Source organism: Lycorma delicatula, chromosome 10 (genome assembly GCF_047948215.1).
Source record: "Lycorma delicatula isolate Av1 chromosome 10, ASM4794821v1, whole genome shotgun sequence".
Lineage (NCBI taxonomy): Eukaryota > Metazoa > Arthropoda > Insecta > Hemiptera > Fulgoridae > Lycorma > Lycorma delicatula.
In genome coordinates, this window is record NC_134464.1 from 91,686,684 (window position 1) to 91,709,865 (window position 23,182).

Genomic DNA, 23,182 nt, shown 5'->3' on the forward strand with positions numbered 1-23,182 from the left:
ACCGAAAAACTGTAAAATTCTCCTTTTGGGTTATAATAACAAAAAAACTTTTAGACTTTGATGTGTTACGTTAAAAACTAATTAAATTTAATCAAAAACAAACTTACTGAAGCGGTTGGTAGTCCCATGCCGTAAGAAATTTAATGTTTTCATTAATTAGTAGAAAAATTAAATGTTAAACTTAAAGGAGTCGTAAAATAGAGAAAATTTAAAGCTTTTATAAGATGTAATATCTTAAATGAGAAAGCTTTAGCGACATTCAACTTTAAAGAGATGAATTTATAGTAAGTAATATTAAAATATGTTGCAGCAAAGCTTATAATAATAAATAATTTATAATGTAGGATGCTTTATTAAATGATCTTATATGGAGATAAACTTAAAATCAATTAATAACATCAAATGGATCAGAAATGGACGAAGTTACTGTTTGACGGCTGATGGGATTTTCTATGAAAAGGGAGTTGAACGGGGCGTAGGTACCGATGAGAGTTACTTGAATGAATTTCAGCATAATTAACACCCTTAGTGAATCAATTAACTCTGATTGGTATCAATTTTACACCCCTTACATTCATCATCGCTTCAAGAAATTCGTCTTGAAACATTAAACTTAATTACATGTTACTTTACATATCTAGTTAAAGATAGATATAAAGGGAGAGAGTATATAAATATAGAACACTTTATAATACTTGTAATAATTAATTTATAGATATATTGAATACATTACGTAAAATAATTATTGTAAGAAAGGTTGGTTTAAATATAATCCATTTTCGCAAATGTAACTAGCTATTACAACTATATCGTATGATATGAGAAGGTATAACAAGAGAAATACATTACCGAGCAGTATCTACATAATGTAAAACAACTGTAAGCCTGTTTTGAAAATCTTTTATTTATTTATAGAGTTATAACAAGACTATATTAACAATACTTGCGTTAACGCTTATATAAATTTGCAAAATAAATTATTTTTCGATTAAAAATATTTTATAATGAACTTGGTTTAAGCGTAATTAAAATAAAAGAAATATTTTTTAATAAAAGAATTAAAACCTTAAATAAATATGTACTGAACGATCCCGATATAATTCTGCCAACCGGAGATAACTTTATATCTGTAACGTGGTTAGCGTAAAAAGGCTAGAGTGGGAAACCGAACAAACACACGTGCATACGAATGTAGAAAAATTTCCATTCGGTCTTCTGGGTTCTTTAGGCGTCAAACGTTCTTGGGTGGTCGGGTTTCAGTTAACCCCACATTTCAGGAACTGTCGAACTGAGATTGTTCAAGACTACACTTCATTTAAGGTCATAAATATCATCCTCATTCACCCTCTGAAATAATACCTGAACGGTAATTCCCGGAGACTAAACAGGAAAAAGGGAGGTGTCAAAACGTAAAGATCCGGTGAAAACCGCATATGCCCAAATTGGACCGATTACAATACTTTCCCTTCTAACAGAGCTATAGCGCTATCTGGACGGTAAAGTAATACTGTAAAATTAAAATGGAGTACTACTTTATTAATACATTACTTCATAACACAACACATCTGAATATGTGTAACTTAACACTTAGATTTAAGACAGCTATTTGAAAAAGTAGGAACTTATTTTTTCGTTTGGAGTTCATATGTTATTTTATAACTGCAGTAATTTCACAAAGATAAATGTATTAGGGTATTTATTTTATTCAATTTGTTATTAAATACGTGTCTGTAATTAAAATAAATAGCGAGTCTTTTTTTTTTATACTTCAGAACACTTCTTTTCCAGGGACATCTTTTTTTGCGATGTAACCGTATCTGCATAATAGCAAAGTCATCTGTACTTTGCTACCGTTTAGTATAAGCACACAGTTATTATATTTTTCGATTATTCAAATATTAAAAGTTGAAATAATATAAATGAAGAAGATTCAAATTTAAATTTAAAGTGAATATATTAATTTATTAACTGCAACAACTACAGAACGATGCCCGATTACAGCTACCAATTATAACTTCAGCATAAGGAGGTAGCGTTAGCGTATTCTGGAAAAAATAGAGAAAGATCGGCATGTAAGCAGTAATGATATCGTCAATGACAAACACCCATCATCAAACTGTATTATACCGTTTTTAGAAAGATGAGCAAAAAGAAGCTCGACATTTAGGTGCCGCATGATCAGAAAAATTTACTCCAACGAATTTGTATGAGCGAATCTACAGAAACGTAACAAAATAGAGCAATTTCTGAAGCGGTTGATCACGAATGATGAAATGTAAGATAATCTACAACAATGTGCAAAAAATATCGTGGTCGAAGAGTCGAGAAGCTCCACGTTCTGTGGCAAAGGCCACACTGACGCCCAGGAAGGTTATGACGTGCGTTTGTTGAGAATGAAAGGGCATCGTCAATCACGAGCAGCTGCCGCAAGGCAGAACGATAACTCAGACCTATACTGTCGACGATTAGCGCGCGATTGCACCTAGCAATTCAAAAGAAACGATCTGAACCGGTCAACAGAAAGGGTGAACTACACCGCGCTGACAACACGAGACCGCATACATCTTTAATGACCAGTCAGAAATTGACGGAGTTTTAAATGCATCGTCCGTACAGCCCGGACCTAGTATATGAATAAAAAGAACTTTAATCCGTGTGCCTATGTGCCTGTAATTTAAACAATTAAATTAACCCTTAATTTCTATAAAACTATTATAATAAATACAAAAAAAAAAATATTGCGAAATATACATAAAATCGATTTTGTGTAAAGACTTATTGCGCTATTGTGATGTGTATTAAATAAGGATTTAACGTAATATATTTATATTAGAAAAGTCAACTCACTTTTTTATATTTTTTTTATTTTGGGGAAACTATAATAGTAGTTAATGGAAGTTATAATCCTACTTTCCACTTCTTTTTATTAATTTTTTTTTGAAAATTGATTACTATAAAGAACTACTACCAAAAACCATCTACCAAACAACAGATCTACCGAAAAACATCCAAAAAAATTCTGATTGAAATTTTTCGAACTCGAGCTCGTAACGCCTCACTCTCTATCTCTATGTAGGCATATTTATGGATAAAAAAAACGAAGATTTTAAAAGAAAATACTATTGAAGAATTCAAATTTATTCTAAAAGAAAAAAAAGAAAAACAACTGAATCGCTGGACATACTGTTAAAATAAATCTAAAAACTTTTATAACTAGATAAGAAGTAGCAGCGTATTCAAAATAATAACTGAAAATTATAATTTTTCTTGAAAATCATTTATTTTTATTAAATTTACTATGAGATTTTGTGCTTTAGACAGTAATAAAAAGGATATATCAATATTATGCTGTTCATGATAAATACTTTAAAGAAGAAGTGAAAGTATTAAAAGTTTTTTCTCGTATTATTGAACGGCTGTAATATTTGTCGCTTGTAATTTTTTAAAGAAAACACGTGCGCAAAATTTTTTTCTTAAAAGTTTTATTTGGGTTTCATTATAAACATGTTAAAAGTTTCTTACTTCTTACGACGTGAGCCGAATATAAATCCAAATAAATCTTAAAAATAATCAGTTTTTGGAAATATTTCCTTTGGTTATTGGATAGATAATTTAACTCTCTGTTACGACTTTTTTCCGCTAGCAAGATGAACTGAATTTTCTGATCGTTGTTTGCGGATATATATTTTTTCAGTTGTAGAAAATTATTTGTCATTCAATAATAAAAAAAGTTGATTATGATAAGACGAATGTTGAAAAATTGATGAAAATTTGCGAATCGTTAAAAACAGTATTTTATAAAACTTGGCGACCGATCCCGGTCGCCACACCATCCCGTCCATTCCTAGCCCTGATGGGCTTTACCGAAGGTCGTCTTTCAGAGCCTTTAAACTTGAGAAAACAACACAGTCATCAGTTGACCTCTGTCAGGATGACACCGATGCAAATACCTCGGCAGAAGTTTCCATCAGTGTATTTACACAACCTGGTATCGCCCTCGTATGGCCTCTTCCAACAACGAACGACTACCGTAACTTATAAACCTCATTTATCAAATTAACCGATTCGGGGAAGCGCGATCCCTGTGCCTTCCTCTAACGCCGAAAGTTTAACACAAAAACTCTTCCTATATCTTACTTCAGTTAGACTATGCATACAGATCGTTATTTGATTTAGTCTAAACACCAAAAATACTATCCTTATACTAAAAAAACAAGTGTCCAAGTGTCGATCACAACAGTACAACTTCGTAATCCAGAATATTGGATTAGTTTGGTTATACAGAGTGTCCCATATAAAACGCAACCCATCAATCACTCATCCATGAAATTTCAAAAGTCAAGCTTACTTCCCTACTCGTTACTGAAATGGACTCGTCCAACATCTGAACATCGCGGCGACGCAGTAGAACACTACCGATAGTAACAACAATGCAACCATAACGTTCAGTGTATGATACAAGATGGTGTTTTCGCTAGATGAACGTGTTTTCATTGTTGAGTCGTACTTCAGTACGAAATCAGCGGTTGCAGTGCAAGATTTGTTTCGCCATAAGTACCCAGATAAACCAGCTCCTAACAAAACATCAGTATTAAGGTCAGTCGCAAAATTTAGAGAGACCGGATCTGTTAATAACAAGGAACACAAAAGATCTGCGTCAGTGTTGAATACAGATACAGTCACTGAAATGAAAGACCGATTAGTCACCTCGCCAAATAAATCGATCAGACGTTTGTCTGCTGAAATTAATTTGTTTAAATCGACTGTTCATCGGGCGACCAAACGATTACAATTACGACCTTATCGCATTCAAACGGTTCATCGACTTCTTGAGCCCGAAAAAGAAAAACGGCTACAATATTGTCAACGGTTCCGTCGATTTCTGCGCGAGGGAATTAACGTATGGATTCGTTATTTTTCACAGATGAAGCACGGTTTCATTTGGACGGCTACGTAAACAGCCAAAACAGTAGAATTTGGAGCGCTGAAAATCCCCACGTTTATCACGAAAAACAATTACACCCGCAGAAGTCGGGCGTGTGGTGCGCGATATCGCGGAAGAAAATAATCGGTCCTATTTTTTTCGAGTACACCATTAATGCAGAACGATATCAGGATATTTTATTTTAGTTCATCGCCCTCTTGGAAGAGGAAGACAGACACTGCTGGCTACAACATGACGGTGCGACATCGCACTACGCAGGTTCAACTTCTGATTTCGTTGAGGAATTCTTTGGTAATCGTGTTATCAGTCGAGGCTTGTCGCCACCAAAATCTCCAGATTTGACTGCGGCGGATTTTTTTCTACGGGGTTACCTCAAAGAAAAAGCCTACAGCAACAAACCACGAACACTTGAACGATTGAAAGTCAATATTGAACAAGCTGTATATTAAATATCCGGCCACAAACTTTGAAAAAAGTTGCAAGAAACACTCTAAAAAGAATCGAAGCTTGTATTCAAGAAGATGGCGGCCACTTCCAACACTTACTCTATATGTAAGGTAATGGATGGTAATAATAAAAATTACATTTACATTTACACATGCCTTTTTATTATTTTAATATATACCAATATAAGGTTGGGTTGCGTTTTATATGGGACACTCTGTAGAAGATACATTAACTTAACTTATTTAAAAAGATATACATAATTACACATTTCTTCGATCTCCGTGCAGGAGTGGTGGCGTTTCGGTCTATCAATCGGAGGTCCAAGGTTTGAATCCGGGATCAGGCATGGCATTTTTAAATTAAGTTTTTTCGTTATTTTATTGTGTGCAATTTTTTTGTATAATATTTTGCGCATGATTTATACTAAACATAAATTAAATTTGAAAACTAAAATTCATACTCCTTATACTTCAAAACGAAAAAAAGTTCATTTTCAACCCCGATCCCTCCGTGCGACCTAAAGTATACGGTAAAAATTTCGCCAAAAAAGATTTACTTAAATAAAATACTGAATTATTAGAGTATATACATTTTAGAACTAATAATTTAAACTAATCGAGTAAGGTAACCGATCCAGGGTAAGGTTGGAACAATAAAATAATTCCTATCGTGGCCAAAAGATTTTTATCTATTCTCTATTTCCCAACGCAAACAGATGACAGTAGAGATAAGAATATTATTAACATAAGGTATAATAGCTTATGTTTAATTTAATAAGATTAGGGTGCCCTTAGCGAGCACCAAGGACACCTTCCACCGGTAACCAAACAGAACGTTTATTTACTTTTTTTATTAACTTAAAAAAAAAAATTATAATGAATTAAAGTTACTAAGTTTAAAAACGTATCTGAAGTATTTTTCTTGAGTGTTTTTTTAGGTTTTTACAAAAATAGAAAAGAATCCAGTTCACGAGACTTAACATGTGTAAAACTGATTTTCATAAAATGTAAAAAAATAATATTAATTTTTTTCTTATTCTATTTGATTAAATTTTTCGATAACAAAAATAAATCATAGCTGTAAGAAATTGTTATTCCAAATATTTTGTTATTCTATGAAAACGTAAATTCTATGTCGGGAAAGACAACTAAAGAGTTATGGTAAATCTATATAAAAAATTTAGTTTGATTTTGTCTCTCAATTTTCCAAAGAGGTAAAAGTTTAAGAAAAGAATAGAAAGACATAACCATTCAATAAAAAGAAAGAACAGAAAAAGAAAAATAAGGTTACAGAAGCAGAAAAAAGCCTGAGTCAATATCTGTCACTATGTAAGATGTCTTTTTCTCTAGAAGTCTCTTACCGTTATATTCTGTACGTTCCACTTGGGCATAATTTTTCCTTAAGTTTTCTTCTTTTTTTTCTTTCTTATTCTATTTCTATTTTCTTTTTTAGTTGTATTTTTACGCTGTTGACGGCACATTTTTATAGCTCTGTTAGCTTACGACTTCAATGGCACTTTTACAAAACTTCCCTTTTCAAGTTTTTGCAAATAATTAACTTCCAAGTATCCTAAATATAAATCTTTTTTTATATTTTAAGTAAAATATTTTTTTCGTTTTTAAGTATCATCGTTACAAATTAAAATATATCCTTGCCAATTAAATAAAATATCTACGGTAACAGAATTTATATAACATGTATTATTTTAATTGTAAAAATTATATTATTTTGAATATAAATATTTATTAAAAGATGTATAAAAAAAAATTGTTTACTGTTAAAATATACACTACTTTCATATCTTATTTTATAATCATTAGACAAATTTATACTTCCTGTTACGTTGTAACTTTTATTGTGATTTCCCTTACCACTAGGTTGGTCCTGCGCTGAAGCATTGCGCAGCCATAGTGGGTAACGGCCTCTAACTCTACCGGTGGACTCCATGAGATCCGGCTACGCCGTACCTTACAGAGGATCCCCCCGGTAACCGGGACTTGGTCCTTTTTATGTTGCCTCGCCTGCAACCGATGCCCTCCTGTGAGGGTGGGTTCCAGCCGGGTCTACGGTCTATTCATTGTAAGTATAACAGATTTTCTAAGTATCATAGAATCTAATGTTCTTATTATGAAATTTTAAATTTAAACAGAGATTCCTTAATTGTAATTATCAAATTTTGATTATTATTTTAACAATTTAAAATTTAATTTGAATTACAAAATCTATTAATAACTTTTTTTAGCTTTCGAATAACCTTTATTAAGAGTTAAAAAACACATTTAAAACTTTACAGACTAATTTCTAAAAACGCTTCATGAGACCTTTGTGAAACTAAAATGTATTTTCTCTTCGAAGAGGTAACGGAGAACTTCATAAAAAACAAAACAAAAAAAAAATACTAAAAAAACAATGATTATTTCGACTGAGTAAATTTCTAAAAAGTTTCATGCGTGCGAACCAAAAATTATAATTATAATACCTGGTTCACTTGGGTTACTTAATAAACAATGTGTGTATAATGCACTGTTTTTCACATAAAGGAAGTAGATAATATTACTTTCTTGCTTTATAAAAACTATCCCGGTTGTTGTTTATGGCTGCGATGCATGTAAAAGATATGAGTTCAAGTGAAAACCGAGTTGTTTTCCCTTACCTAAAGGTTACGTAATAACCGAAAGCTTTGCTGACAAATGTAGTAACGCATTATTTCTAAATAAAATTCAAATTTTTTTGTTTTATTCAACTTATATTAGACTGTTTTGTTTAGAATTAATCTCTACAAGTTTTATTTAGCCCCGGAAAAATCCAACCCCACGTCCGTGCAATAACATTTACGCATACATCCGGGGCGGGCAACGACCTGATACCAAAATATTTGGTTATCAAGAGGAAGGAAGGAAAGTTTAACAAGATAACTCCTTTCGCGTTAGCACGAGTCATCCCGGAAGCTGCTGGAGGACCAGTAAAAGATGAAAGGAAGACTGCCGTAGGAGTGTTCGTTGAAACCGTCAATGATATACAATCTTCACGTTTGTTGAAGGCGCAACGGAGAAAGTTTTACCCTCCGCGTCATATGTTTTGACGTTTAACAAGCCGAAATGTCCGGAAAAGATAAAGGCCGGCCTTCATAGACTGGACATCCGTCCGTTCATTCCAACACCATTGAGATGCTTTGGATGTTAAGAGATTTGGACATACAGCGACACGTTGCACTAAGAAAAAAATCTGTGTCTGTGGTGAACCACTCCATCTCGACGACCCGTACAGAGATCCACCTGTCTGCGTGAACTGCCACGCAAACTATTCGGCAAGATCCCAATCTATAAAGAGGAGGTAGCTATCCAGTAGGTTAAGAATGTTCAAAAAGCGAGCTACTTCGAAGCGAAGAAAGTCGTGAAAAATAGATCGTTGAAGGTAAAGTCGTATGCACAGGCAGTATCATCTCCTACAACTTCATTCAAAGGAAAGGATGTGATTGTAGAACTGGCACCTGCGTTATCAGCAAGTATTGTTGAACGCATTGTGAACAACAAACTTGAAATAGTTCACCCACAGAAAGCAGTCTAAAGCGAGAGAAGAAAATAGCAGCTGTTAGACAAAAAAGTTTGTCTCCTTTGAGGATTGAACCATCGACCTGTTCTACGGCAAAGGACAGTGAAATCAGAACAGACAAGAACCCAGAAGGAAAAGTGGAAATAGCAAAATTCCTCACGCAGAGATCTGAGAAGATAGATACAAAAATATTGGAAAAAGAAGATTTAGTAAAAAGAAAAATGTAGCCTCCAAAAGCACAGAGGCCTTTAAGTTCTCGCCTAGTACTTCGGCTACCCCACATGTTCTAGCGGAGAGTGCATCGAGTCTCGACTATGATCTTTCACAGCTCCACAGGAGCCGGTGTCGTCTGATACCAGCAGCAGGATATCCTACGCAATTTCCAGCGGGGATCTGAATATTTCATCTCCGAGTCCTCAGATACCTTGGAATTTGACATCGAGGCCTTTAGGAAGATGGAGAAGAGAACTAAAAAAGGATGGCCGAAAGGAAAATAAAGCGATAAGGCAAAAGAAGAAGCTCTTTTTTATGTATTACAACGTATTTTAAACAAAGAATTAACATTTTAATTTTTCAGTAACCTGACGATGTTTTAATAACATTGACAGAAGTAGTTTTGCATTGATTAAGTGACAAGGGCCCTTTACACCCTTGTCATTATACGTTCAGCATTTATTAATATTCTGTAACGGTGTTTATTATTAGAAATATTTTTTGCCCTTTAATGTTTCTTTTGGGGTTTTAATTCGTGACAGGTCTGTTTATTTGTTGATCTTTAATGACAAGAATAGTATATTTCTATATCGCTCGTGTTTTTAGAAGGAAGGGAAAAGTATGTTTTTTTTTTCTTTTGATGTGGAAGGTGGAAGGGGCTAATGACCGTAGCAGTCGATGCCCCTAAAACTTAAAAAAAGTTTTCATTTATCAAAGTTATTTTACATAGCAAACATGGTTTTTATCACAATTAATTGATTTTCACCCCAAATTTATCTAAAGCTAAATCATATAAGGTTCTGGGACTTATTTAGTAGATTTTTCAGGTCGATAACAATAAGAAATTCTACTTCTTAATTAACGTTCTAAAAATTTCAGTACGACCTCATTTCACAGGGTAGCTGAAATCCGAGCGATGTCTTTCACTCGCCGTAACTCGCCAACGAAACATTTCAGAACATATGTTTATATGAACTTTTTCCCTTATTTTTACAAGTAGAATATGCTATGAGATTTTTGGAAAACCTTCGTGATAAATTCTGTATATATTGCATATATGTAAATTCCTATCTGAAAAACCGAGAACTTTTGCAAAAGTGTTTAATTTAACTGAGGTAACGTATCATAAAATGATGAAGTAGAACGAGTTAAGTAATGGAGGTAAGTAAAAAAAAAAAAAAAATAATAATAAAACTAAAGAATTATATATCCTGCTTCTAGAATATAATTTTTTAATCTATTTATAAATATACCTTCTTTATACTCGTAATAAGCCGGTAAGAAATCTGTTGTAATTATTATTATTTATTCTTTGGCGTAATTATTAAAACTGATAATGAAAATGTTTAATAAAAGAAGAAAAACTGCTAAACAATTACTCTTTTTTCTACTCAGAATAAATGTGTGTATGTGGATTTGTGTGTACGCTTACGTATTACAAGGGCGTGCAATCACATACGCGTACATACGCGCATAAGTCCAGATTAGAAAAACGGCCACTACATTATACCAGTAAAATAGAGAGTATTAAGAGGAGTTTAAAGAAAGATATCCGAACAGCAAGACACAATGTTAAAACCTTCTTTTTGGGTTAGAATCCACAGCGATTACTTCATACATATTTCCTTCCCGCCCGTACTCTTTCTTTCGCAGTTTATCCATCCCTTATTCATTCCCGTTCCATTCCAACTCATCCCTATTACACCGCTTCATCCTACAAAGATACTTTTGCCTTTGCTTTACACAATGAAATACAATCTTATCCTTCGGGCTGACACTGAACTATGATCTACTTTCTGTTGGCAACAATTCATGATGATTCCATAGCCTAAATCCTTTTCTTCTTTATCTAACCTTACAATTCCACATTTATTCTTTTTAATCTTTTTCAAACTTTTTTTGCATAATATATTAAAGTTCCGTCATTTACATTACAACTACTTATTGTACATCAAATCCATCTATTAGAACCGATTTGGGTAAAACATTTGTCTATTATCTTTCACTTACCTGGCATTTTGTTAAAAAAATTATAAAAATTGAGATTAATAATATAGTTCATAAAAAAAATTTAAGTGAAGCATTTGTATGATTATTTATTAAAGACTCTGACATACTTCAGGAAATATGAAAACATCAGGTTGTAAGAGAACACAGTTTGCAGTCTTAATGTGATACATATTTTATAATTATTATTTTAATCTTTATTAAAGCTGTAAACAAAAAAAAATTAAAAATATAAAAAAAGGAATTTTTAATTTTTTAAATGCTTAACGTTTTTAGTCATTTTTGTTAATTTCTACATAACCTAAAACATTTTTGCTTTATATCATTTAATGTCAAATGATTTGCCGCCTTGGTTTAATACCTCGATTATTATAAATATTTATTATTCTCTGGTTCAATCAGATAAAAGTCTTTATTTATTTTATAATAAAAATCACTATTATTATACTTTGAACTTGTAATTCATATATATATATATATATATAAGATTATTATAAGATTAATTATACATTATAAAAACCGCAAGTTGAGTCATTGGAGGATGGAACTATACTCTTGACATGACTTTTTAGCATTAACAAAAGAATCACTTAGTTGAATGTTATTATTATCATTGCATGGTAACGAGACGACAAATTTTCCTTGATTACATAATTTTTTATTATTATTATTAGTATTATTTATTAACCGTTGTAATTTGGTCTTTATAATACATAAGTCTTCCTCGATCTATTCACGATCCAGTAATAAAACATCATCGTCAAAATCCATTTCAAGTTTTGATTGAATGATGTCATATTTGCCTTGCAAATCAAGAAGATTCCTTAACTTAATTTGCAAGGCGTGACTAACTCCTTGTGTGAAGGATAAAATTTGTCAATAAATGTGGCAATTCTATTTACAGAAGCCTTTAATGACCCTCTTTGTTTAATTAATTTTTCGTTTCCATAATAATAACAATAATAATAATAATGCCCTGAGGTATATAATCCCCACGTCCGGACACAACACCTATGTTCCACGTCCAGGGCGGCAATAGCTGTACTTCCGTACAATACATATAGCTGGCTAACGGAGTTCCGAGTAAATACCTCGGATATGCTTTTGACCTGTATCCATCTTCAGGTCACCAGACGGACTGAAGTGGACTCATACCATAAGTACCAAAGTACCAAAGCTTTGGCCACATCGCTGTTAGATGTGAAAGACCGCAAATATGCGTATGCGGTAATGAGGTGCATGAAGGAGAGCCGTGTAATAAGGAGCCTCCTAAATGTATTAATTGCAAAGGACAGCATTCATGTAGATCCAGGAACTGTCCTGTCTACAAAGACAAGGTAGCTGCGCAGGAAGTAAAAACCCTGCAGAAAGTCAGCTACGTCGAAGATATAAAGATAGTAAACGCCCGCAAACCTAGAGCAACAACTTATGCTCAGGTTGCGGCTGCTGTTCCAGCTCCTACTCCAGTTGCTGTCGATGGAAGTCAGCTCATCAGCAAACTTGCACCCACTTTCGCTAACGTGATTGAAAGAATTATTGAAAATAAAATGAAGCCTTTCAATAGTAAAGAACCAGGCAAGACATAGAGTGTCATAGAGCCTCCTGAAGATACATCTCCGAAAATGAAAGTTGCTCTTGTATAGAAGAAATTGGACGCCAAACCAGAAGCTCACGTCCGTCTTAGAAATATTTTAGATGATGATTAAAAGAAAGTGACTGTTCCGCAGTCTGTTATGGAGGCTCCCAAGCCTCCAGCAACTGAGGTGGTCTCCAAACCACAGAGGCCACCTGCTGGTATTACAGGTAACGAAAGCGCAGACGAAGCTGCCAGAAAGGCAACAGTCTGCGATGTTTTGGATGCAATTCCTGTAAGGGTGGCAGATGTTCAAAACTGTCTAACTAACATAATAAGAAACAAGTGGAATACTGATTGGAGGAGTTTAAATACAAAATTAAACTCAATCAAACTTCTCCGTATAAATGGAAAAGCGACGTGAAGTTGACTCGCCGAGAACAAGTGGCTGTGACCAGGCTTAGAATCGGTCACACGCGAATAACAAATTCATGTTTGTTAACCGGCGAAGAGAGACCAATTTGCGGTGTTTGTAATAAAACACTTACAATTAAGCATCTAATGGAAGAGTGTATCATATATGAGGACCTCAGAAAGAGGTTCCGGCTAAGAAATGATATCGCTACTGATTTGGGTAATGGAAATGAAGAAAAGATAGTTGCTTATTTACACGCCAGTGGACTTCTTAGAAGTCTGTAAAAGTGAAAAATTTAAAGCTGTGATAAACAAACTCTAAGAGGTAGTTTTATATATATGAGGGAGTCTCGAAGCGTGGGACGTATAATGACGGGAGGTATCCCTCTTGTCTAGGCCATCCTGGCTCGCCTGCATGCAAGAGCAGTGAGTGGGGTATATCCAATGATGGCATGGGGGACCCTCAAGGTTGGGGGACCCTCAAGGATGGTTGAGGGCGTGAGGCTACGGGTAAGTACAATGCATGCCTGTAGCCCAGTAGGTCCAAGTAGGACCGGGAAGGGTAGCCCCCCCTAAATATTGTGTTCAAATTTTTTGTACATATTCATACACGTTTTACAAAGATCGATTTAATTTTTGTGAAGAGTAACCTATAAAACACTTTTGAATAAACTTGTTTAATAAAACTAGCTTTTCAGTAATTTTTCCAGTTTTCATACTTTTTCAGATTTTTCAACAAACCAACAGTTAAATTATTAATCGCTATATATTTATATGAGAACACTTTACATCTAGAATTTTGATTTCGGATTCGGATTAAGAATCCTATGAGAATTACAGAAATACACGAATGACCGCGATCGGCCACCTCAAATGGCTGCCAAAATAAAGTTTTGTAATAATTATTACGCAATAACGTTGGAAGCTATTAAGCTGCTTCAAATACTCTAAGGTAAGGTTTACTACAACGCATAAGATATAAAAATATTAATTTTAGAAATCAAGTGTAAGACCCCAACCAATATGAGGTAAAAACTAATTTTTTAATAACTGAAAAAATAAGTCATAAAACCGCAAAAATGAGATAAATAAATTATATTAACTTAGCATAAGTAGAAGTTAAGAAACAATAATTTTGTTAGAAACAGATTAATATTTGAGGGAACAATAAAAAAAGAATGTTCGTCCGGGAAAGTCTGTATAGTTCGTTTTTTCTGGTAGATTTTACAACCGTAATAGGTGCAGTCAAGTCTGATATGTAATATACTTTGCATACCAGGAGTATTAGAGTCAATTGATCTCACGAAGTAAGGGGAGTATTATGATCGCGAAAAATCCTGGTTCTCAGATTTTAACGGAAACCATCCCTGAATCTATTTTGACTAGTTTCAGTGTGACGTCTGCACGTAAATATATGCGGATGTATCTCACAAAACTCAAAAACGATTAGCCGTACGATGCTGAAATTCTGGTTTTAGGACTGTTGTTACATCTAGTTGTGCACGTCCCCTTTTTATTGCAATCAATTGGATTAAAATTGTCCAATAAAGCCCAAAAATAAAAAAAATGGATTTTGGACTTTTTCTTAACTGCGGTAATAAACCCTGAGAACTATTGAGAACTTTTCAACGATGTATCATAAGCGGTACTTATTTTCATTAGTTCTAGAGTTATAGCCAAATAAAATTTTAATTAATGTAATATTTGGGTCTTAGGGGAAGGCACATCGGTTCGAATCTGACTTCATCTTTTTTTTTTAACTTTTTTTTTAATTTAAATATATTGAATTATTAATAATTATTAATATCTCATTGTAAAAAAAAACATACGATGAACAATATTTTAATAATAGAAAAAAAAAATGATAACACATCAGAAGTTTTTAATGAAATAAAACGTTATGTCCTTTTCATTTTAAAAAAAAAAGTATATGCAATTTAATAGGCGCACAAGGAAGTCATATGGTGTCCGTATCAAATTTTTTGAGCTAGAGAGCAAATATTTTATCTCTTTTTAAAGATACTTTTTGTAAACAAATTTTCTTCATGTTAATAGAAAATTAATATTTCTTTAGTATCATGTTGGCAATAAATACCATATAATAATCATATGATTCATGTAAATAAAACTTTTAAAAATAAACAAACAATGAGTGAAAACCTATTTAAATCTTATCGTACATACAATATATTTATTTATTTTAATTTGTTTTACTAATCATATACAATGTGACGTTTAACTGTGAAATATTAACGATATAACGAAACAATAATTTAAACAAAACCGATTTCAAAATGTGTCATGTTCATATTAGTAAATTATTACATTTTTATAAACAGATATGACAATTTTTATTTTTATAAAAGCTTTTAAAATTGGTCATGGATGTCATCAGTTCACTTTGCGTTAAGAAGTTATGGAGAAAATTAACTGTAATAACATCAAGAAAATTTCTGACGACTATCGACGCGTCACATATAAGATATTTAGAAGAAGTAGGTAAATTCGATACACCAAAACCGATTGGAAGGTATCCTGCCGGTCAGTGTTTTTTACATCGCGTTTTTGCATACAGAGGTGTCGTGTTGTTTCCGTGGAAAGCGCAATTATTAGATAGAGATTATAAAGGCGGAAGTCCAAAAATTAAAACCTATTATCAAGTTTTAATGGATGAAAGAGATTTACCGTACATAAAAGCACAAACAGAAATGAATGTGTTTTCTATACGCGGTCTCGGTAAATGGATGTTTTCATTGCCAGGTTTGGATCACGTACCTCATGAAGATATTATACCTTATAAACCAACAACCGTTAAACCGGTGAGTCATTGTTTTTTTGATAGATATTTTTTAGTTCGACCGTTAAAAGGTCGTAGGTATAAAAAGATTATACCTAAATTAGCGTTACACGAGTGGAGAAGAAGACACGTTTCATGGTTATTTCAAACTCAAGTTCACAGAATGACAACTGAAAACGTTAGAATTACAGCTATCGCACTGTACATGGGTAGAAAAAGATTAACACATTGGTGGCGTTATTGTGTACGTATTGAAAACTGCAGCGATGATACAATAATTTTACAAGGACAAAGATGGGGTGTTTATATCGGTAATGGTGAATTAAAGAGTATTAAAGGTGTCGGTGTTGTAGGTAAACTTTCAATTTTATCAAAATTATCACCGGCTATACAATTCAGTAGTCAAGTAAGTTTATTAGCACCTAGAGGACATATGTGGGGTTATTATTTAGTACAAAAACAACCTACTGGTCGGACTTTTTTATGTCCTGTACCTTCTTTCCCGTTAGAAAGTTCATTGGCTCGTGATCCGTTAAGAAGTATAACAAAGTAAATATTAATTTTGAACAAAGCTCTTTTTATTTATTTATTCTTATTTTATATTTAATTTCATAATATTTTTTTTGTAAATTTTTTAACCTTTTTCGGTAAGCGGTTACCAATTTTTTCTTCAAATCAGTGGGTATTTACAGAAAAATTATAAATATAATCTAATCAAACTTAATTTACGCTCACATCGCTCGCTATAAGCGAGGTTATAAACTTCGTTAGATTACATTTGTAATTTATAATTATAAGCCGTAATGCTTATATTGGACCTCTCAGGTACACTTGGAAGACTCACGTTTGAATAAAATTTACGAATAGAAATAAAAAAATGTAGAAGGCTAACCCAAGATCGATTGTTAACATGAAAAATTGGTCCTTTGTCGGGAAAATGTTATTCTGTTACCGGTTTATTTCGTTATTGTTATATAAATGTAAATTGCGCGTTATTATTGTTATTAAAAAAGTGGTACCCCCTTACCGAAAAAGGTTCAATTTTTTTAAAAATATTCTCTATCAAGTATTCACGTCTGGTGGTGTCTTGTGCGTGTGGTAGCGTATCGGTCTTCAATCCGGAGGGTCCCGGGTTAGAATCCCGGTCAGGCATGGCATTTTCACATGCTACAAAAATTTTTATTCATCTGAATCAATACCTAACAATGGTCCCGGAGGTTAAAAAAAAGAAAAAAATATATATTCACATCATTTAAATAACCGTTACTCTTCGTACGAAAACTTGTAAAAATTCAACATGTTATACTAGTATTTCAATTAAAATAATTAAATAACCGTAAAAAAAAAATTATTTTCGTTCTTAAATAAATTTAGAAGAATTTTACCGATTTATCGATGATCATTTGAACTTGATTTTCGCAGAATATCATTTTGGTCTCCACACCTTTTTTAAAGCTGTTTTCACAAACATAGCGATTTTTCACAAACTTTAAGTCAATCTATCCATGTACCCTTATCCTTGCCAATCAAGGTTATGTCTCAATGTACCAAAATTTCAAAAATTAATTTCAAAATAATACTAAAATACAACTCCGAATAGCAGAAAAATAATTTTCTTATAAGGCCTGCTTTTTTTTATCTGTACTTTGAATCATTCACTGTTAAATTTATTAGCCGCATGTCAAAAATTGTTGAGAAAATATTTGTAGATATAGAGAAGTATATGATAAAAGGGTTAAATCTGGTGTTAAGCCATTGTTTAGTTTTCGAATGTTTGAATTTGTCAGTAAAACTTATTGATAACATTTTGAGCATGTACGTGCATTAGTATACCTTTCCGCTTTTGCTTATTTCGGATTCATACATGAATAGTATATTAATGAATTGGAAAAAAAATTACAGCATTCTATTAATTGATATAAGAAGAAAGGAGACGATGGTAAATCTTATTTAAGTTGCAATCTGAAGTCTGTTATATTTAACACTACAAAAAAAGTTTGAAATGAATTAAGGATTTTACGAGTATTAAGAGGATTTTTTTATAAAGTTTTTCTATTTATGGATGAATATCCAAAAATATAATCAAATGAAAATAAATCCACGATTTACAAAATTTTAACATCTAAAAATGTATCGTGCTTAAAATTTTCTCGTGGTTTAGTGAAACACGTAAAACATATTTCTACAAATATGCCCTGCTTATTAAATCCTTCATAATTTATTATTTCTAATTATTTTTATACATTTTCATCAAGGTTTGGTCATTTTTTTTAAAGAAATAACAATTTTAGTCAAGAGCGATTATTTTCTAAGGTTACAGAAAATTTATATATTCATTATATATTCGTTGCTGAATCCATATTTTATATATTAAGATATATTAGTTGTATAATATCTTTTTTTTTTATTTCCATGGAAATAAAACGATAAGAATTCTCACGCTTTAACAGGGTTCTGGTTCTGCAGGTCAAGAGGATATAAATACTCCAGAACCAGCGAGTTAAAGGTCAGTATTAAGCAAATAAGCGAGTGCTGCTACTGTGTGTCAGCGTTATCAGTCGGCGTAAGTCACAAGCAGGTGAATGTAGAAAATAAATAATCGGTAGAAAATAGTGACAGTATTATATTCATTCATAAGTGTAGTTTTACTGTAAACAGCAAATGTATGTGCAGAGAATGGAATTGAATGAACTTTTTCACTTATATTAGGTGTTACTAATAGCGGTCATTGTAATGTTGTTAGTCGACTGGACTGCATTCTGGTTTTGATTATCTAATTACCTTTAAACAATTCTTGTCCTTCTAAATACTATTTTCTATGTAATTTATTCCCAACTATTATTACCGTATTAATATTATTTATTGTCGTTTATAATTATTATTATTATTTACTTTAATCTTAGAGTAATAAATCGTATTTATATAAACATTTGCAATTATTAGTCTCTTTATGTCCTTGTCAAACCAGGAACACGCCACAAAATATTTGATAATCTACGAATAAATTATGTTAGGAATTGAAAATAAGGAAGAATTTTGTTTAAATTTTCTGTTGAACGATGTGAAAATTTGAAAAACCAAGAAATAACTATTAATTTTTTTTTAAGAAATAATTTGTGAATAAGTGTTTTCACAACTCGTACGTGTATATTTTTCTACATTAGCGGAGGAATTAGTAATAATATTAGATATATTTTAAATATGAATCACAGCTGCATATTTTTTTTTCCCCCAAAGTTATTAAATAAACTTTAAATTAATATAATTTGTTATTTAAACGTAGTAATTAAGTTTATAACAGAATTACTTCTATTTTACGAGTTTTTATATCTAATTACAAACCGTCAATAACTAATTATTACTAAATAAAGGCTGACTATTGTGATTTCTATAAACGATTCAAGTACTTATTTAATAATTTTTTGTTTAAAACATTCATTTTTTACTGAAAAGGAAGAAAAGCAATTAACCTTTTTTCTCCCTCTATTAATTCTTTTTCCAATTTTTTACCATTAACGTCTTACTACGACCAGTTCATTTTCAATTCTCGCATTTTCTTTTTCACTTTTGCTTTTTATTTCTCAATTACCCTCGTTTGTTGAACAAATTTTATTCATTAATTAAATTATATCGGTCCAACGTCTTTAAAATTGACTTGGCTAATTCAATTTGTATTCCTTAAATCTTTCTTCATATATTAATTAACTTCTGATAGTTCAAATTTATCTTTTACTTATTTTCTCTTTTAAAATTTATAAACCTCAAGGAAAATTAAGATAAATATTTGTTGAACTGTAAAGTATAATTTAACTATTAATCTAACCTTTTCTTTTTAACTTAGTTTCTTGTACAGAGTGATATTATAGTATGAAAACAGCTTCATATTTCAAAACTTAGAAATATTAGGATGTAGAAACAAATGCGGATCTACATAGTCACAAAATTACTACTTAATGGTATATTTGAAATATTTTTCTGCCATCTTGAATCTGCCACATTAAATCAAACTTTTTTTTATTAATGTAACGTTTTACGAGAAAAACGATGACAAAACCGTTTCTCGATTAATGCCTTCGTTTTTGAATTAAAAGCAGAGATGTAAAACGAGATAAAGTATTCCGTAGTAACTTCTTTATTTTTTATTACCTTCAGAATTACATCCAATACAAACTTTAAACGGTTAATGTTGAAAGTAATGGTCCAAACACTAACAATAACAAGTATCAAACAGCCTTCACAGTAACAAATAAAAAATTTAGACTAGGTAATAAATAATTACTGTGGATTTTACAGCGAACTTTAAAAAAAAAGATTAATGTCCGATTAACAGAAATATTTGAGTAAAATTTGAAAAAAATAGGTTCGGTCAATCCTGAGATATAAGGTCAAAAGCAGTACAGAATACAGAAGTACAGAATAATAAACTATTCTATTCATAGATAATAGAAGACTGAGATGAATATAAAATGTATTAGTTTATATCGACTTAAGTAAACAGAATTCTTCCACGATTAATTTTATGGACTGCACATTCGTTAACGCACAGTCTATAATGTCAGACTTACAACCTTGAAATTACGTATGAAGCTTCCACTGTGAAAGGAGTTTTCAAAATTCACACCTTAAGGAGGAGAAAGAGATTATTTCTCTCCCAGTTACCATGGTAACAGAAATATAATGAAATAATTTTTTTTTTGCCGCAGTGTTTAGTTTACAATCTATTCTAATTTATCGGAACCATAAGAAAAATTGAATACAAAAAAAAAACAAAAAAACATGAAATCCACCCAAGAATACAATGTTTACGCATATGAATATATAAATATAATATATTATACAGTTTACAAAGGTAAGTACAAAGAACATTCATCAAGATCGGAACATAAAAAACAAAAAATATTCTTATCAATCACACAAATAAAACTAACAAAGAACCAACAAAAGTAAGTGGCAAAACGAAATGAAGAATGTTGATGATGCACAATACCCTAAGGTAGCCGATTCCCTCAAATCTTAGAGAACTTACGAATGTAATATATACAGTCACTTTAGGCGCCTAACGTCCGCGCTGTTAACCGCAAGCACATGTTTGTTCTGGCTCATTTTGTATCCTGTACCGAATTACAATCAGATAATCGTGTACTTTTGAGTTTTTCTCAAACGACGGTGCTTCTGTTATATTTCTCAATAGTTTTTCTGGAATCGCTGTACGAATTCGATGTTACTCTATTTTTGTACCCTGTAATTGAGTACCGTAGGTATAAATCGGTTTCAGTCGCTGAGTACAGCACTTGCTGGAGAGGGACCCTTTTGGATCTCCACTGCGGTTATCTTCATGGTTGTGAGAATTAATACTGATTAATAACAATTGAAGCCTTAAAGCCTAGACAATAATTGATGTAAAAGTACACTCAATGGAACTGAGGGACAGAAATATAATGAAGTAATTTTTTTTTTGCCGTAGGGTTTAATTTACAATCGGTTCCAATTTTCCGGAATCCCGTCAAAGAACTTTATATGTATACAAATGTATCCATATGAAACAATAAACATGCATATATATATTATACGAAACATAAATAAGTACATACAAAGATGAGTCTAAAGAACATTAATAAAAATTCAAAACATAAAAAAAGAAAAAGAAAACAAAAATTGTAAGAAAAACATTAGGTTCAAAGAAAGAGGAAATTTAACAATATTTGAAAATAATCGACTGTTAAAAAAAACGAAGAATAATGTTTTACGGTCATTTAAAGAGAATGAAAGATTTTCAAGTTATTTTATAATTTCAAAAGTAAAAATAACCAACTTCTTGAGATAATAATTGATTTCGATGTCGAGGAATATTTTACACCACTATTCATTGCATAGCCTGGACACTTCAGTCCCTTACTACCGGGTCTTTCTATTTATGACGAGTATTTAATTTTGTTTATTGGTGGTATATAATGAGTGCTATAATTCATGTCAAGTATGAAGTACGTGAAATAATCCGTTATTTGATGTCAAAATTTGGTATGTATGACACGATCACCTATTTCCTTTATGCACCTAGAGGTAGGTAGGCCAACTTACCTCTGGGTACATAAAAGAAATTTTATGTAAATGGAAACCCTGATCTGACGATCAGGGTTTCCATTTACGGCAGGTCAGGTGGACTGAATCACCCGACGGCCGTTACACGCGTGGAAGTTTTCCCGATGCAGGTAGTTAGGGTCCAGAGTGTAGGGCCATGGATGATGTGTCCGCCATTTCTTATATGTGCGTCTCATGTACGAAGCTGAACGTACCAAAGTAGCTTGCGAGGATCAATTGCGGTTCTGATCTGCAAGTTAATTGATAAACCGAAAGGGAATGGAACATAGTTGCTGGCTTCCTTAGATTCTTAGTCCTGAGAAGGATGGCTGATGCCGTTATAGATGTATAAATAGAATAGCAAACCGGATGGCTACGGGCCCGTCTGTGTGCTTACTTCGTCAAGATAGGTGTTTTGGCATCGAGCTATTCGCTGTTAGGATGAAAATTATGAGTGGAGATCTCTGCGATGGAGCTGCGGTGTGGGAGGGTGTAGGCATTGATCTCGCTCCCGAAAGCGGACCAGAACAGAGAGAGATAGAACGTAATTTTAAGTAAATCAAGAAGACTTTTAGTAAATTGAATTGTAGGAAAACATTTTGGTGCGATCAATATTATTTCGTCTGTATAGTAGTATTTTTGATGTCTGATTTGAGTGCATACTCTAAATGAAGTTAAATGAAGGAAGAGTTTTTGGATCGCGCTCCGCCAATCGGTTAATTTGATAGTTGAGAGTTGTAAGTTACGGTACGTGATCGTGGTTAAAATAGGCCAAAGGAAGGGGTTACTAGGTTGTGTAAATACACTGATGGAAATGTCTGAACGAGACATTTGCATCGGTGATATCCTGACAAAGGTCAAACTGATGACTCTGTAGTGTTATCAAGTTTAGAGGACTTAAAAGACGACCTCCGGTAAAGTCCATCATGGTGAAGAACGGACGGGGTGGTGTGGCGACCGGGATCGTCACAAGGCGGATCCTCTACGGGGGTCAGGATTGAGAAATGGTAAATTAAAATTTTAAAAGAAAATTAAAGTTTGTTCGCACGGTCCAGAGATGGCCAATTCGATAAAAAAGTCTAGACATAAGTGATATTATTTCTTTCAAGCAGGTAACGGTTAGGTGGTGATATATATATTTGAATAGACTGCAGTT

At 32.5% G+C, this 23,182-nt stretch overlaps 1 protein-coding gene and 1 pseudogene across 5 annotated transcripts in view; one reads left to right on the forward strand and one right to left on the reverse strand.

The window, feature by feature from the left end:
• LOC142331061 (protein qui-1) overlaps nt 1-23,182 on the reverse strand; it is an 889,030-nt gene that overhangs the window by 175,002 nt on the left and 690,846 nt on the right. The gene's annotated exons all lie outside the window — the stretch shown is intronic.
• On the forward strand, nt 15,533-16,501 carry LOC142331620 (polymerase delta-interacting protein 2 pseudogene; annotated as a pseudogene).